Source organism: Crotalus tigris, unplaced genomic scaffold (genome assembly GCF_016545835.1).
Source record: "Crotalus tigris isolate CLP2741 ecotype Arizona unplaced genomic scaffold, ASM1654583v1 scf7180000018974.730210, whole genome shotgun sequence".
In the NCBI taxonomy this organism is placed as follows: Eukaryota; Metazoa; Chordata; class Lepidosauria; order Squamata; family Viperidae; genus Crotalus; species Crotalus tigris.
This window is the reverse complement of record NW_024097305.1, coordinates 156,306-162,649: the sequence shown is the minus strand read 5'-3', so window position 1 is coordinate 162,649 and position 6,344 is coordinate 156,306.

The window sequence follows — 6,344 nt, the reverse complement described above, 5'->3', positions numbered from 1 at the left end:
ACGTGCTGTCTAATGGGAGCACTACATTGTTCTTTTAAAATCTATAATCAAGCTGCATCCATTTTATATTTATTTAGTCAAACAGATGATTTTCTACCAACTTTCCCATTAAAAATAAAACAGTGAAACCTAAAATTTATGATGATTGCATGATTGCCATCAATTTATATTTTTAGTGGATAAAGGAAATAATCAGAGATTATTTGTTCAAGTCATTAATTTTGTATTTAATGGTTAAGGAAAGTTACAGAGACTACTTGTTCAAGTAGCTCCAATGTCCTTAAAAAAATCTTTAACTGGAGAAAACTTTTCTGACCTCTGGAGGGAATGCTTGCTTCTAGCTAAATGTAGAAAGAGATTTCCTTCTTTCTCTGTTGTGTTAAGAATCTTTTCTTCCTATAAAGGAGGCACCACCAGTGGTTTGTAACTGTCATGAAAGCCTGAGAGCTGTTTGAGGTTAAGCTACTCAGCAATTCAACTTTTACTACAGAAACTTTGAAATTCAAAAAAATGAAAAAAATAATGTAAGTTTTTGAAGGACATGTGTTGCTGTAGGTGATCCTCTTAATTAAAAGTGATTGCCTGCTAGGAAATCATGCTTTTAAAAGTTTCATGAATTTATTAGAACCCTGAAGGTATCTTTGTATGCACAGGACATTACATGCCGTTTATGCAATTTTTTGTTTCAGATCTGTTTAAAGCCTCACCAACACTTCCTGAATAGGAACAGCACGGCTGGCATTTGTATGTATTTTGCCTAATTGAATTATGTGAAAATACATACTAATGAAGCTTTACCAGTGAAATTTTCAGAGAAGAATGTACAACTAATTTCTTTTAAATTAGATGAACATTTCTCCGGCCTCTTACCTCTTTAATAGGGAATTAACATGTTTGATAGACAGATTTCTGCCAAATATAGGTATAATGAATTAAAATGCACAAACACACATGCAAACACTCATACTAATGTGTGCATCTATTTAGAAAATAAATAAACCATATTCTACTAGGCAATAGGGACCATGTGTGTTTATTTAGATCTAAGGACCATATAAATAAATGGAATTTATTTTTAAATAAGTATAGGGGGGAATCATATAATATTATGCACATTTAATCAAAAAAGAAGCTGAGGCCCTAGAAAGAGTGCAGAGAGTCATCTTCCAATACTTGAAGGACTGCCACAGGGAAGAGAGCACTGATTTATTCAGCATAGACCTGAGAATAGGACAAATAGTAATGGGTGGAAGCTGATCAGAGGGAGATCAGCCTCGATATTAAGAGGAATTTCCTGACAGTGAGAACTATTTGGAACAACTTGCCTCCCAATATTGTGGGTGTTGTGTCCTGAGCCTGCTGAAGCATTCAGCAGGCTCAGAAATGTTACAAATGGTCCCGGGCAGACCAAAAGCTGCCCAGAACCAGACTGGCTGTCGCCAGCCTTGAACACATGTGCAAGGCACGAAAACAGCCAGCTTCTATTGGTTAACATTGTCTGGGTTCAGAGCCCTATAAAAGGCCTGCGTGCCTTTTACTGCCTGCTTGGGTGTTGGAGAAAGAGAATAAAGTGTTTGTTACTTGTCACCATGTGTCTTCATCATTCACACGCGAACGAAGAACTCAACACTGGCGACGAAGGTGGGATCCTCTGCAAGCTTAAGAAAAAGATTTAAGGACTCACCCAGGAAGTCCTGACGAGGGGGGAAGAACGTCTCAGCCTGCCAGTACAGCGTCACTGGGGGTGAGCTTTGCTAAAGGACCCTTTCCCAAACCTTAGCTTGCAGAGGAGCCGATTGGTGAAGATCGTAAACTTTACGATGTCGAAGATTGGCCGCTTGACTGATTTTGATGTCTCCCACCCAGAGAAATGGAATTCCTACGTAGCACAGGTGGAGAACTACTTTAGAGTAAATCAGATAAGAGAAGATGGCCTGAAGGCAACAACTCTTTTGTGTGCCTGTGGACAAGAAGGTTTTGACATTGCAGAAAATCTGGTGGCCCCTGCACCTCTGGAGTCAATAACACATGCTGACTTTAAAAAGATGTTGAAGAAACACTTCCAGCCAAAGTTATCCATCATTGCTTGGAGGCACACGTTCGAGCAGAGAGACCAGAGGCCGGGTGAATCTGCTGTGGACTTTATTGCTGCCTTAAGGCAAGCAGCCAGGCCTTGTGAGTTCAAGGATCTGGAAGAGAGGCTGTGAGATCACTTTGTATGTGGCTTAAGAAGCAGAGACTTACAACAGAAGATTTTTGCAAAAGAAGATGTCTCCTTCCAAGATGCGTTACAAGAGGTGGCAGCTGAGGAAGCAGCAGGCGGGGTTGTGAAGGCTTTGCGGCTTGCCAGGAACCCTCCAGCCACAGCTATCGTCCATCAAGAGGATACTCGAGAAGAATCAGAAGCGGATCCTGAAGAGGAGGTGGACAGACTTCACCAGCCAGCTGAGAGGAGGCCAAAGGGGCATCCGGACAAGGCCTCAGCATCTCTTCAGTGCTTCGGGTGCGGAGGATGCCACAAGCGAGCTGACTGCAGGTTCCGCTCCACCATTTGCAGGGCATGTGGCAGGCAATGCCACATCACCTCTGTCTGTTTGGGTTGCCAGAAGGTCCAACCTCAGGAAGAATTGCTTCAGAAAGGTACCAGGGTCTCCAGCCAAAACAGGGTGGGCTTCTGCGCATCGCGCAGGAGTATTCTAAAGACAGGGACACACAAGCCCCTTAAAAAGAAACTTCACATTAATGTGAGGTTGCAAGGAGTTCCCTTATTGATGGAGTTGGACACAGGGTCCTCTTTTTCAATTATTTCAATTAACACCTTCAAAAGGATTTGCAGCAGTAGTGGCTTTCGAGTTAAACTCAGGCCATCGAACCTAACACTCACTGATTTTCAAAATTCTAAGGTCTATGTGAAGGGGGAGGCCACACTCACGGTACAGTGTAAGGATTTTGAAGGTTTCCTGGATGTGGTGGTCATTGGGGGTGAACGTACGAGTCTTATTGGACTCGATTGGTTCGAGGCCCTGGGAATCCAAGTAACTGGGCTGCACAACTTGCAAACGCTGGGTCTTGCAGAGGTTTGCAAGGAGTTTGCAGATGTGTTTAGTTCAGAGCTAGGATCCTACATGGGGCCTTCCATTGCATTACGGTTAGACCTAACCATCACGCCCATCCGGGTCAAGCCTAGGAGGGTACCTGTTGCCCTCAAGGGTAAGATAGATGCTGAGCTGAATAAATTGCTTCAGCAGGGCATTTTGGAACCTGTGGATTCTAGTCCATGGGAAACCCCCATAGTGATGCCTCTAAAGGCTAATGGGGAAATCTGTATATGTGCAGATACAGCACACTTATCCAGTGCCTGTTGTAAGCCACATTCTGGCCTCCCTCAAGGGGGGTGCATTTTTGCAAAACTTGACCTGGCACAGGCCTATCAACAGCTACCTGTTGATGAGGCATCTGCAGAGGCCCAGACTATTGTAACTCACAGGAGGGGCCTTCAAGGTCAAAAGACTGCAATTTGGGGTAAATGTAGCCCCTGGCATATTCCAAAGTGTCATGGAGAGCACACTTCAAGGTATTCCTGGGGTCTGTCCCTAGTTCGATGACGTTCTCATTGCTGGGGAGTCATCTCAAAATTTAGTAGAAAGACTAAGGGCTGTCTTGCTTTGTTTTCGAAAAGCAGGCCTTAAATTAAAGCAAGATAAATGCAAGATAGGAGTCGATTCCACTGACTTCTTAGGTTTCAGGATTGATGCCCAAGGCATTCACCCTGCTGAATCCAAATTGCAAGCTATTCAGCAGGCCCCAAGCCCCAAATCCAAGAGTGAGCTGCAAGCCTTCTTGGGGCTCTTAAATTTTTACCATGCATTTCTCCCATATAAGGCTGCAGTGGTAGAGCCATTACACAGGCTCTTAGACAAGCAGGCTCCATGGTAGTGGACCAAAGTCCATGACAGGTTAAGGCCTTGCTCACTTCAAATGCTGTTTTAGTGCATTTCAATGAACAATTGCCTGTATGCATCGCATGCGATGCATCTCCTTATGGGATGGGAGCAGTACTTAGCCATCTGAAGACTGATGGGACACAAGTCCCTGTGGCCTATTGCTCAAGGACTCTGTCATCTGCAGAGTGAAATTGCTCTCAGATTGACAGAGAAGCCTTGGCCATAATGGCTGGCATAAAGAAATTCCATGATTTCTTATATGGCCGCCACTTCACGGTCTATACAGACCATAAGCCTCTCCTCGGTTTGTTTACCACTAACAAACAGACACCACATATCATTTCTCCTCATATGCTGAGATGGTCCATTTTCCTGTCAGCATATGACTACACTCTAGTTCACAAACCTGGAAAAGAAATGGGCCATGCTGATGGCCTTAGTAGGTTACCTCTGAAACAGGTAGAGGCAGACCCTGCTCCTGCCATCAATGTTCTTTCCATTCAGGAGTTGCCTGAATCTCCCATCAATGCTAGGGACATGGCTGCAGAAACTGCCACTGATCACACGCTTACACGCGTGCTGACCTGGGTGTTGTCAGGATGGCCTGACAAGTGCCCAGATACTGAGTTCCAAAGCTTCTGGCACAAGAAGCATGAGTTTTCCACTTTCAAGGGTTGCCTGTTATGGGGTAGCAGGGTAGTAATCCCAACCTCATTGAGGTCTAGCTTTCTCTGCATGAGGGACATCCTGGTACAGTAAAGATGAAAGCGCTTGCACGTAGCCATCTTTAGTGGCCTGGGCTCCATAAAGCCATCGAGGCTCAGGTGCACGGGTGCCAACTGTGCCAACAGTCATGGCATGAAATGCCTCAGGCCCCAGTACATAGGTGGGAGGAAACTCAAACCCCATGGTCACGGGTGCATATAGATTATGCTGGGCCCTTTCAGGGGTAATTCTTCCTGGTTGTTGTTGATAGCCATTGCAAGTGGCCAGAGGTTGTTCCTGTTTCCTCCACTACTACTGCCAGGACCATCCAGGTGTTGAGAGGAATTTTTGCATCACACGGACTTCCAGATGTCCTGGTTTCAGATAATGGCCCTCAATTTACCTCTTTTGAGTTCCAGGCTTTTTTTCAGGCCAACTTGATCCGGCATGCGACTTCTGCTCTCTTCCATCCATCCTCCAACGGACTGGCAGAGAGAATGGTGCACACTACCAAAGATGCTCTCAAGAAATTGACTTACGGTAACTGGCATCACAGGTTAGCAGATTTCCTTCTTGCACACCGCACCACACCATGCACTGCCACAGGGAAGAGCCCTGCAGAACTCCTCTGGAGTCACTGCCTCATCACCAAACTGGATAGGTTGCACCCAGACCAGGTGGCTTCCCAGGTGTCACAACCGCGGGCACCTAAGAGACTTCAGGTGGGTGATCCGGTTTGGGCAAGGAACTATGGGCCTGGAAATCTCTGGGTCACAGCTGTAGTCTGCAAGGTCTTGGGGCCGTTGTCATACGAAGTTGCCTTGGAAGATGGCCACGTTCTTCGCAGACACATAGACCAACTGCGTTGGAGGCTGGACAGCCACATTTCCACTCCTGGCTCTAATCTGGAGGGGGAGGACCATAACATGGGTTCTGAGTCACCAGTTCCTAGGCCTAACAGGGCCTCAGAAGCTGCTGAGGCTGTTTGGGGGTCATCCCAAGATTCCGCAAATGCTCCAAACAGGAATTCCCAGGATAGGGGGGTCATCCTGCACATCCGTTATTGCTCCAGACAGGGAGTTACACCAGGGGTATCTACATTATTCAAACATGTCAGATTGTGCTTCAGACAGGGAGACTGACCGGGGATATTCACATAAATCACATACATCAATAGAAAGGGAATTCCACCAGGGGCACTCTCACAATTCAGCTATTGCTCCAAAAAGGAAGTCAGTAGCAAGGGGGTTTGCCATGGAGGCGGCTCCTGACTCTGGCACCTCTGGCATGTGCTCGGGGGCTACGGAGTACTGGGGCGCTTCCTCCACTCAGGCCTCTCCAACTGCTGGCCTTGGGCTCGAGGGACAGTGTTCCCAAGAGGAGTCCATTGTGGAATTGGGGACTTCCACCCCTCCAAGATACACTGGCTTGGACTCAGAGAGTCCAGCCAGTCAGCAGCTGGGTGGGTCACCTGGGTGTTTGGGGCAGCAAAGTCCTGGCCTGCCTAGCCTGGCAGGCAAGCAGGTAGGTCAGGCACCCTCACCGGCCCTTAGAAGGTCACAGCGGGCTAAGGGCCTGCCTAAACATCTTGAGGACTATGTGAGTTTTCTGTCAATTCTAAGAGAAACTTACTGATCCTTAAACAAGATGTAGTAAGCACTCAGTGGAGGAGTGTTACCTTCAAATTATTATTTG